Raw genomic sequence first — 12465 nt, 5'->3', positions numbered from 1 at the left:
AGCGTCATTGTTTTTCTTCGGAAGTCGAAGTATGTGGGCCGAACTTTGCACACACTTTCCTCTTCTTTACAACATTCTGGAGAATTTGATTTAGAGGTGTTGCTGCATTGTGATTTGTAACACAGCGATGTTGAAACACTACGGCTGCGCATCCACTGCTTAACACCGCCTACTCACAACTGACTTGTTGTTCGCACATTCGTTGTTTGTAGTAGTTAGTGCAAGCTGACTCTGAACACTATGGCTCTGAACACTATGGGACTTAACATCTGAGGTCATCAGTCCCCTGGAACTTAGAACTACTTAAACCTAACTAACCTAAGGACATCACACACATCCATACCCGAGGCAGGATTCCAACCTGCGACCATAGCGGTCGCGCAGTTCCAGACTGAGGCGCCTAGAACTGCTCGGCCTCACCGGCCGGCAGTGCAAGCTGAAACCATAGTTATTTTGTTCACGTCGCTCATACGACAGGAATAAAATCTTACTAGCAGCTTTTTGAACGGTCATTCTAGTGAGATTGCCGAAAGAAAGATTTACGGAGCTACCGCTACTTTTCTCAAGTGCCACAAGAACATCAAACTAACTTATGCTACGTAAAATGATCACATTACAACGATTTCATGGAACTAGTCTGCCTAAACGTAGTACATCCGTCGCAAAATGCACGAATAATTTATGTTGTGGACACGTCGTTCTTTCTCCACACGTGGCTGCAAAGCAACTCGCCGATCGCCGTGGACCGAATGTGGGACAATAGTCGACCACAATATTACTGCGCCTGGCGGTGGGGTACTTTGGTCAGCTTCGAGGCCCTTGAGCGAGACAGGCCGTGGCGCGTTCGTCACACCACGTGACACTGCAGGTCTCACGAGTGCTAGCAGCCGTCGCCGGAAGGGAAGGAATGACAATTTCATACGAGTTTAATAATTCTTGACTGCACGTTTAAATTCATGCAGGCTCCCGACAGCACACAGCAAAATTAAGAACTTTAGTGGGAACCTCTTCAATCAAATATTGATTTCCTGTGGGCCCTGTACGGAGCCGACCATTCCCGAAATGTGGCAGAGAAGCCGACTAGTGTGACGTCACAAGTTGGTTGCGGTCAATCATCCTGAGACAGCGCGCAGTCGAGGTTGCAAGTATATGCACAACTGACCTGAAAGCTTTGACAATGCGATGCGTTTTCCTTCGTCATGACTGTAGTTGTTTATTGTAACATCACCGCGTGATTCCGATTACAGCCAGGTGCAATAATACCGTTGCTGAGCATTACTGGTGCATGTACACCAACCGGCAAGTCTACCGCTCAACACCTTGTTCCGACAAGTTACTGGATTTTCTTTATTTTATTTTACTACGTATGTGTAGAAGGCGAACCTGCAGTCGACAGTCATTATCCCATTAGAAACGGATATGTTTGCAATATTGCTATTGCCACGGGCGACAGCAGAAACCCCATTTGCAAACGTTAGACCTATTTTTAGAAGTCCTACTTAACTGTGACATTTGTGTTGATATGTGAAGTGGAGAACACATGGGAGCAGTAAAGAAGATATTTTATAATTTGGTATAAATTTATCGTGACTGTTGCCTACAGATCAAATTTTAGATGAGTTGCTTCCATTTTATTACCAGTGAGGATCGTATGAAGCTACAGGTGATTTAATATGAATTCGTTTTCCATACATATATGGTGAAGTCCACGCACATGGTGGACAGTCATTTCTTTCAGATCTTGATTTAAAGATGAAAGGTATATACATTGGGTAAATTAATTCACATTTTGTAAGAAAATTTTATATTGAACGAGACATGCTCAGATGTAGTTACTGATAGTGTAGCAGCGTCGCTGATTCAAAGTGTTATGGGTAATGTGTTAGAGTAACTTTAGATAGGGAGATGTGTGGAGGGCTCTCAAGTTCAAATGGTTCAAATGGCTCTGAGCACTATGGGACTTAACTGCTGAGGTCATCAGTCCCCTAGAACTTAGAACTACTTAAACCTAACTAACCTAAGGACATCACACACATCCATGCCCGAGGCAGGATTCGAACATGCGACCGTAGCGGTCGCACGTTTCCAGACTGTAGCGCCTAGAACCGCTTGGGCTCTCAAGTGTAAAGATGTGTTGTATCTGATGCGTGCTGGATATATACCTACTCGCTACGGGCAGTAATTATTATTTTTATTATTTGCAACATACCACGCTGGAAGGAATTAAGACAAAGAATGTTGTTTTGTTATTAATGCAGTGCGCGTATTCATAAGTGATTTTAGAGACAATGTATCGCACCCACATCCAATGATTTTGTACAGTTAATTGTTACTATATAATCAATTTATTGTGTACGTTAATTATGAGCATTGTTAATTTTCAAAGTACTAAGTCGTATTTTTCCTCTGTCAAGTTCTCAAAACTCACGCACAACGTGAATCCGATACGGACGGAGTTTCAGCTTGTTTATGTCTCTATGAACATTCCAGTTTGCTGACATATTTTTCGTATTGACTCTCTTGGTGAACTTGGCAAGAATGCGCAGATGTTTTCCAGAGAGGCCTCACTTACTATTGAAGTCGTTCACATTCATACACACTGTTTTTCTGAAATGGGCGAATACGCGTGAAATCGTTGATTTATTAGGCAGCCTGGGAGGACAGATAACTTAACAGTGACGCCAAAAGGGTGAGATACTGCTTGGAAATATTACGCTAAGCGTCTCCCACAAGATCATCTGTTGCCAACACAAACATTTCCGCCGGTAACAAACTCAGTTTGGCATAACACTATTTCTTTTTAATTTAATTTTTCGTAATTTGAATAGTTTTTCAACAAATCTGGATTCAGTCTTTATCCACAACTATTACGTTTCTGTGTGGTTGACCCCCCTTACGCTCACTAGGCTGACCCTTCATGGTTGGACTCACACCCGTGTACCAATACTGTATGCGCCAAAACCACGCCTGTCTAGTAGTATGGGCACCCATGTACTGTTAATACTGCTCCTATTTGCTAGAGATAAGTAAGGGTACAGTCGACACCTAAATTTACAGGATCGATACGGGTTCCCTTACAATATAATGAGAATTTTAAAAATGTGCTAGTACAGAAAGAACTTGTGATGTAGACCTAGGCGTTTCCAGACCAGCAACGCCTTTGTCACTCTCCGATTCCGGCCGCGCGGGGTAGCCGCGCAGTCTGGGCGCCTTATCACGGTCCGCGCGCCTCCCCCCCCCCTCCCCGTCGGATATTAGGGCCCTTCCTCGGGCATAGGTGTGTGTGTTGTCCTTAGCGTAAGTTAAAGTTAGATTAAATAGTTTGCAAGGTTAGGGACCGATGACCTCGGCGCCGGCCGAAGTGGCCGCGCGGTTCTGGCGCTGCAGTCTGGAACCGCGAGACCGCTACGGTCGCAGGTTCGAATCCTGCCTCGGGCATGGATGTTTGTGATGTCCTTAGGTTAGTTAGGTTTAACTAGTTCTAAGTTCAAGGGGACTAATGACCTCAGCAGTTGAGTCCCATAGTGCTCAGAGCCATTTGAACCATTTGATGACCTCGGCAGTTTGGTCGCATAAGACGTTAGCAGAAATTTCCAAATTTTCCGATTCCCGATGGCCTACTATCGGGCCCAAGGACAGCAGTGTAGCGGCGAAACAGCAGCAGCATAGCTTGCCCGCAGGCGCCTGGTACTCTCGTCGCAGAGTCTGTCTGTACAGGTTCATTTTTAAAGTGCTCGTCATAGGCAGCTGGGTGCCACGGAGAGTTTTGCAGAACTGGAGGAAGGGGGGTGGGGGGGGGGGGGGGAATTCTTAGAGAGACCCTTTGCCATTATATTCACGCATGTTTCAATGTCGTATACCGCCATGATCATGCCACTGGAGCAGACAAAGCATAGCCACTATTTGCTTATTCAGATCACGTTCAAATTTCGTCGCGTGGTGTTGACCGGTCCCTAGTGGTTCCAACCTGTATAGGAGAACAAAAACTGCTGTTACGCTGCTCTCCAATTGGGTCAGATGACCTTCATTGCAGATTTAGACTCACAGTGTCCTTAGAGAAGGGGTGAAACGACCGAAGCTGCCATCAGTATCAAACATTGCGAATTAGTGCGAAATATGTGAGAATCAACATACTAGGAAAAGATATGGTTTCAGTGTGGTCCTTTATGCACCCCCCCTGAGGCCAACCCCGAACGGCACTGGATCTGGAATGTCTTCCTCGGCCACTCATAAGGAAAGCGTGTGATTTTAACGTCGTGCGTTGCGGTTCTAACCTTCGTCGTACAGACGTCAAAAGAAGGGGTGGGTAAAAGAAGGTGTGTGGATCTTCCCACTGTCTGACACGTCCACTGTCGCATTGAGCAGAATTGTGGTAAAAGTCGGTCTTCATGTGCCATCATGAAACCACCTTGGGCTTCATATAAATCTCTGAGGTGTGGTCTTTCTTGGCGCGTGTCAACTCCTTGCTGTTTGAGGCGTCGTCGACCTCGAGGGTGACGTCGCAGGATGTCACTCTTTTCCACCATTACAGAGGAAGGTTGTACGCACATTTGAGGCAAATTTCGTGGCCAGGAGTGGGAATTTCGAGTCTTCGAAAAAGGTATCCTTTAATTATGTTGCCGGCCGGTCTGGCCTAGCGGTTCTAGGCGTTACAGTCTGTACAGTCTGGAACCGCGCGACCGCTACGGTCGTTGGTTTGAATCCTGCCTCGGGCATGGATGTGTGTGACGTCCTTAGGTTAGTTAGGTTGAAGTAGTTCTACGTTCTAGGGGACTGATGACCTCAGATGTTAAGTCCCATAGCGCTCAGAGCCATTTTTTAAATTATGTTACATAGTGTTCTTGTATGCAGTTTTCTGCAGGTTACTGTAATGAATTGTATAAAAACAGTTATACACTTACATATTTTCTTGTAGTATCCTTCCTGTTACTGTAGGTGCATTTGAAATTGATACATCTTCTGAGTCTATTCGACTATAAATCATTATTCACCGAAAGCAGCTTGTGGTGGTAATACGAACCTCTTCTTTTCCTGTTCGTGACAACACGACATAGGGAAATTAGCTGCCATTCCGCACACATTGGTGGAACGTAGATGCCCCATAGACGGTCCTGTCTCGCGTAATCGCCGCTCAGCAGGCAGCGGCAGGCAGTCAGCGGTATCGGAGAGCGGCCGCGGGCGCTCGCGTGTCCGGCCGCGCGGTCGGAACACAATCCGCCAAATGGGGGCGCATCAGGGCGGAACGACGCTCCTGTAATCGGCGCCGCTCGCTAACTCGCACCCGGGGCCGTCGGCGGCTGCCGAACGAGCCGTCGCCGCCGCACAGTGGCTTCCGGCCGGCGGGCTGCGCCGCTTCTGCGCTAATAGTCTGCAAATGATGGCCGCCGGCTGCCCTCCGGCAGCAATTACTGGCCTCTGGTGCTCCGGCGCGGCCAACTGTTCACCACTGTGTCTGACTGACTACAGCGAACAATGCTTCAAACAGTGTCGGGTTTTCAAGGAATGACAGATTTTGGTTCCTATCTTCTTTAAAGTCTGGTGTGTCACACTGTTGTGACGCTAACATGGCAACAGGCATGATATGCTGTAGGCAGGATAGATCTTGGTTCAAATATAAAAATACCATATCAAACTGGTTAAATGCAAAAAGTGTAGTTTTAAACGGTTAAAAGGTTTACTTGGTTGTTTAAATTGCTGAAAGCCGCGAGACCGATGTGTGAGGTAGCGAAACACCCATTGGTGGGGAAACGCTCGTTTGAGGAAATTCGACAGCTGGAACTTGCTGCAGATAGAACATTCAGTTCAGTGACGCAGTTGACTGATCGTTCAGCAGATACGTAAACCCGCGACAGTGTCTCTGGCCATTGTCGTTGTCACTACGGCAGTGCTAAGCAAGAGTAGGAGCCCACGTACGTACAGCACCAACTTCAATATGACCTCGACAAGCTCAATGCCTGGGCCAGTATAGTTCACCTCGCCTACAACCCTCAGAAGTCCACCTCCTTAGCTGAGTGGTCAGCACATTTTACTGCCATGCAATGGACCCGGGTTCGATTCCAGCTTAGTCGGAGGTTTTCCCCGCTTGGGGACTTTGTGCCGTGATACCCCCATCATCATACTATGATCATCGACATACAAGTCACCCAATGTAGCATCAACTGAAAAGACATGCAGCTTGAGGGCCAAAATGTGAGGACTCCTCGTCATCGATGCCGTACGATCATTTCAATTCACAAGCCTCAGAAGGCTCAAACTACCGTTCTCGCTACCACAATTCCCATCGCCCACAACCCTCACAAGACTCAAGCTACCAACATCGCTACCACAGTTCACCTCACCTAAGAACCCCAGAAGACTCGAGCTACCATCATAGCTACCGCAGTACACCTTGTCTATAACCCTCAGGAGACTCATGCTACCATCCTCACTACCACAATTCACCTCACCTTTAACCATTGTTGCTACTACAACTCACTTCGCCTACAACCCTCAGAAAACACAATCTTTTATCCTCCTTGACAACTTGGCCCTAAAGCGGTCCCACCTTTAAAGTCTACGGAATACGCGTCTCGTGGACGAAACACGTTTAGTATGTCGGCGCCCCGTCAATATGCAATTAACGTGGCGCCTCAACATTGAGGTAATGTGATAATTGGAAGGTTTTGCCATCTGTACCCAATCCTCATATCGTAGTCAACGCTATCGCCAGAAGTTGAACTAACCATATCTCGATCGCATGTGTGAGTCGTTATGCCACAGTCGTTGGGGAAACGCGACGGAACAGCACTCAAGACGATTTCATCGTGTTCAGAACTCGACTTTGAAACGCTCTGCAGCCGCCTTCCTAGAGATATGAGGATTGGGTAGAGATGGCAGAACCATCCAATTATCACATTACCTCAATATTGAGGCTCCACGTTAATTGCGTATCGACGGGGCGCCGACATACTAGTACACTAGATGGCCGATGTTCCAGATCTTAGAGAAGACTACTGGGGATTGTCACACATTGTCTTCTCTGAGAGACATATTGGAGCGCCGGCGTACAAGGAGCACCAGCGCACTTGTACTGTCTGATCCGACTTACAACACACCTAACATGCTTACAAGTAGGTACCAACGAGGTGTACCTCGAGAACCTCATACCAAGCTCGCAAACAGGGTGGAAGCATATTCCAGAGCTCGTGATATCTAATGTCTAGCGGACCATCATGAGTCGCGGTAACTTCAGTGTAACTATTGTTTTTAAACAAAAATGTTATTTCTATTCGTCGCATTGAGTATTTCTTTCATTTATCCTTTGTAGCATATTGTAGCAGTTTTTTCTATGCATACAGAGTTTCGTTGTGTTGTATTACTTAGCGGTGACACGTCAAGCGAAAGTCACTTGCGCTATTGAGTTTTGTACACTGGAGTAGAAGAGAAATACAAATGTTTGCATATAGTACGCAGGTCTACACGGATATAGTTATTACACAGAGTAGAAAAGGCTTGCACGTGAGAGACTAGGGTGAAAAGCTACACGAAACCAGTCTTCAAAGTCCGCACTTCAATAACAACAGAAACATCATCGTCGACCTTGATACCTTACATGTACGAAAATCCTCTTTAGGGTCATACCACTGAGCCGGTTCTTCTTCTCGTATGTGGTTAGCAGATGATTCGGACTCTGCATCATGATGTTAGTCGGATAGAACTCAGTACGATACTCGCATCTGGCTCTTGGCAGATTATTTTCAATCTCGAATATGGCCTTGCTGTCAACATGACGTAGTTCCTCCAGTAGTGACTTTTCTGAGCTTCAAAATCTGCCGTATTCTTAAGCTTATCCATGGTGGTAGCACACTTACAGCTTTGACGGTCTCGACTTATGCAATGAATGCTAAGACAACACCGAGCCACATGGTGCAGTCGTAAGGCACTGGACTCGTATTAGAGAGCACACCAGTTCAAATTCCCACACGACTGTCTGGATTTAAACTTTCCGTGACTGCCGAAAATCGCTTAAGCCGAATGTCGAGCTGCGCGAGGTAGCCGCTCGTCTAGGGCTCCTTGTCACGGTTCGCGCGGCTCCCCCCCTCCCCCTCCCCCCCCCCCCATCGGAAGTTCGAGTTCTCCCTCGGCATGGGTGTGTGTGTTGTCCTTAGCGTAAGTAAGTTTATGTTAGACTAAGTAGTGTGTGAGCCTAGGGACTGATGACATCAGCAATTTGGTACCATAGGTACTTAACACCGAGTGAGGTGGCGCAGTGGTTAGCACACTGGATTCGCGTTTGGGAGGACGACGGTTCAATCCCGCGTCCACCCATACTGATTTAGGTTTTCCGTGATTTCCCTAAATCACTTCAGGCAAATGCCGGGATGGTTCCTTTGACAGGGCTTGGCTGACTTCCTTCCCCATCCTCCCCTCACCCGATGAGACCGATGACCTCGCTGTTTGGTCTCTTCCCCCAAATCAATCCAATCCATAGGTTGTTGTTGTTGTTGTTGTTGTTGTTCCATAGGTACTTACCACAAATTTCCATATTTCCGATTGTCGAGGTCGTTCCTTTCAAGAGCTTTAAGCTTTTCTTTTACAATACACGTCCGCTATGGACTACAGAAATCAATAAGCAGCAAGAGCAGTTATTTTCGGAAACTATCGCACAATCAGCTAAAAAAGTTACTAGCACAGGCAAATACGTCATTTTTTGATTTTTTGTAAGAAAAGGTCTACTAGGCATAGACACTGGCCTCAGTTTTAGGAAGAAATTTCTGATAATATCTATTTAGAGCGTGTCATTGTGTGATAATGAATCGTGGACACTGGGAAAAACGGGATCGAATGGTTTGAGATTTGGTTCCGTAGAAGGATACCGAAAATTAGATGGACTGACAAGATAAGAAATCGAAAAGACGAATATGTGGAATAATTTGGAAAGAAGAAGCTGTGGACTGGATGATAGGATATGTGTTAAAACATCACGAAACAACCTCTAGCTGCTAGAGGGTGCTCTAAATTGTAGAAATTTTCAGGGAGACAAAGGTTAGAATATCTACAACAAACAATTCAGGACGTCGAGATTACGGATTTGGGTAGACAGCGGGAGAGTGTCACAGAAATGCTCAACCAATCGTAGTGAAAGATATTATAAGAAACACTTCACGCGTCATTGACAGCCACCCTAAGCAAACTCCAAGCCTTATTTTCGTAAAAGACACAATAAACAATAACTTGGCTGAAATATTCTCACGTGTTGCGTCGGATGGTGTCGTGACAATTGCATAATATTTCAACTAGGTGCTTGCAAGTCATTGTTAGTCGCTCTTGATGATAACGAGCAGCTGCCTCGTTGAAATGCTATGCAGTTTCTACGACAACATCCGATTCAACGCCCGAGAATAATTCGGATAGTTATTACGTTGTAAAAGCGAACAAACAAAACAACTAAATTCTTCAGTTGTGCAGCCATAGTGCCCGTAGTTGCTTTACAGTGATTAAAGGCATACTTTAAGACAAATAAAAACGCCGCTTCACGAACGAATTAACCGAATGGCACGGAAAGAAAATAATTGTGTACAATTTCAGAAAAAAATGGACGATTCATTCAAGAGAAAGAACTTCACAAATTGAGTAAGCTATTAACGCGCTGGTCCTACTCTGGTCGTTACACAAACATTTATTCGGCGTGGAATTGAGTGACAGAGTATTTGGATGTCCTCGTGAAGGACATAGTGCCACATTCTCTCCACTTGCAGCAATAGATCGTCAAAATCCCAAGCTGGTTGGAGGTCCCTGCCCGTAACGCTCCAAACGTTCTCAGTTGGGAAGCTATACTGCGACATTGCTGGCCAAGGTAGGGTTTGGCAAGCTCGAAGACAAGTGGTAGAAACCCTCGCCTTGTGCGTGCGGGCACTATCTAGCTGAAATGTAAGCTATGGATGACTTGCTATGAAGGACAACAAAATGGATCGTAGAATATTGCCGATGTACCAGTATGTTGTAAGGGTGTCGTGGATGACAACCAAAGGCGAGCAGCTATGAAAATAAATGCCACCCCAGACCATCTTTCCAGATCGTCGATCCATAAGGTGAGTCACAGTCAGGGTGGTTTCATACAGCTGTCTCCAGACACGTTTCTGAAGGTCATCTGACTCGCTTCGAAGCGGGATTCATCTCGGAAGATAATGCTACTCCAGCCAATGAGATTCCAGGCCCTTGACCAGCGAAGACACGTCTGTAGACGCCAGCGACTGCCTTGGGATACCAACCTGATTGTCACCAGCTGTCTCCAGACACGTTTCTGCAGGTCATCGGACTCATTTCGAAGCGGAACTCATCACGCTACTACAGTCAATGAGATTCCAGGTCACGAAGACACGTCTGTAGACGCCCCCGATTGCCGTGGGATACCAACCTGATTGTCTCCTGCTATATGGCCCGATAACCAGTAGTGATGTTCTGAAGTGCCATTTCGTTTCATAGTAGGATCCGTTTGGTTGTCATCCGCGGCAATCTTACAGCCCAGTGGCACGGTGAGATACACTAAGCTATCGTTTCGTTGCTCTTCATGGCAAGCCATCCATTGCTTACATTTCAGCAATATGATGCCCACGTGCAAACGGCGATGATTTCTACTGCTTGTCTTCATGCTTACCAAGTCCTATCTTGGCCTGCAAGGTCGCCAGATCTCTCCGCAACTGAGAACGTTTGGAGCATTATAGGCAGAGCTCTCCAGGCAACTCGGGATTTTGACGATTTAACGCGCCAGTTGGACATAACTTGGCAAGATATCCCTCAGCAGGGCCTCCTACAACTCTATCAGTCAGTGCCAAACCGAAAACCTGCTTGGATATGGGTCGGAGTTGGAGCATCATGTTATTGACTTGGTCAGTTTGTGAAGGTTTTTCTCTTGAATAAATTCGTATTTTTTAAAAAATTGTAATGATTTGTCTATGTGCTCATGTACAACACAGCTACCAATTTCCGTACCGTTCATATAGTTCCCCGCGACGAAACAATTTTTTTATATTTCTTTACTTTTATATTATTTTTTGTCTTAGAGTTTATTTATAATACCTGTAAGAAAATAGTAGTTGTATAACAGTAGGCGTCACGTTTGCTTCCTAGATCTAAAATTAGTTACTTATAATTTTTTTGAACTATTGCCTAGTAAACGAATAATTCAATCCAAAAACACATCCAAAAACTGAAACTCTAACCAGATACATACCATTAGTCTGATATTGCAAGACCAGTACATATTAATAATTTTAACACGACATAATACACATATGACAAACCTTAAACGAAGAGAATATTCTTAAGAAGTGGAAACCAGAACTAGCTGCTAAATTGGCAACACTAGTCACAGAGACACCTTTAAGTAGGAATTTCTGAAGAAACAGTAGTGGTGCCATGTTATGTCGTATTTTCGACCAAGAAATGTGTGGTGGTGCGAACTAATGTGAAATTAGGATGAAACAGTTGAGGGAAACCAAGGAATATCTCAAAAATGTACTATCAGACGGCATTTCCTGATGTAAACGAGAAACAAATACAAAATACCGTAAATAAGAGTCGCACCTGAAGATCTTATTTAAAGAACTGTTTCAAGATCATGAACCTGAATCAGGCTTTAAGTATGATCATACAATGTAAGCTTTCACGGGCGGTATTGTCTTCACTTAAAACTTCTGGGCTGGTAGGCCGTGGTCGAAGTTTTAAGTGAAGAGACTTTAAGTATGTTTCCTGACAGACTACTGGTGGTATTTTATATCAATAAAACGAAACGAACGTGGTGATAGTAATTCGTACTTTCTTGCAGTTTCACACCCGGATTTTGAATACCTTTAGTAACAGAACGTATTTCTTCCTTCAGTGCACTCGGCTATGTCGTGTAATCTACATTTTGCAGATATTAGAAATACGTGGTTTCTTTCAGTTTCACATCCGGTTTTTGAATACCTTTAGGGGACATGCTCGTGAAAATGACCAAAAATTTGAAAAACAAATTCTTGGTGTGTAGAAAAGAGCATTTCATGCTGATTTAAAAAATGTATAGTTTATGGGCATTATCATTTCCCGTTAGTTCTAAAATTGAGGTTGAACGTTATGTTGCTCAGGGGCCACGCCCTTCTGTCAGTTCGAAGTGCGTCAGAATACGCGATGCATTATTTTGTTCTTCCGTTTTTTCCGTCGTCAGTTACGGATCGTTAACACAGGTGTATTCTAGAAGGCACTGGTTTCCGGAACGAAAGTACAGGCATATCTAGAAGGCATTGATTCGAATGTAAACGAAGATCTGAGCATGTACGATTTCGGAATTTCATACTAATTAGTTTTGCAGTTATTGTATGATGTTTTGTTTCTGTGTATGTCTTTCTTGTGCTAAAAATGCCGAGAGTAAAGAAATTTAGCCCCAAACGAAAATTTCGCTGTGACCAGTTCCAAAAACAACCGAATAATACACATCAGTTGCTTCAA

Source organism: Schistocerca serialis, chromosome 1 (assembly GCF_023864345.2).
Source record: "Schistocerca serialis cubense isolate TAMUIC-IGC-003099 chromosome 1, iqSchSeri2.2, whole genome shotgun sequence".
NCBI lineage: Eukaryota > Metazoa > Arthropoda > Insecta > Orthoptera > Acrididae > Schistocerca > Schistocerca serialis.
Note: the sequence above shows the minus strand (reverse complement) of the source record.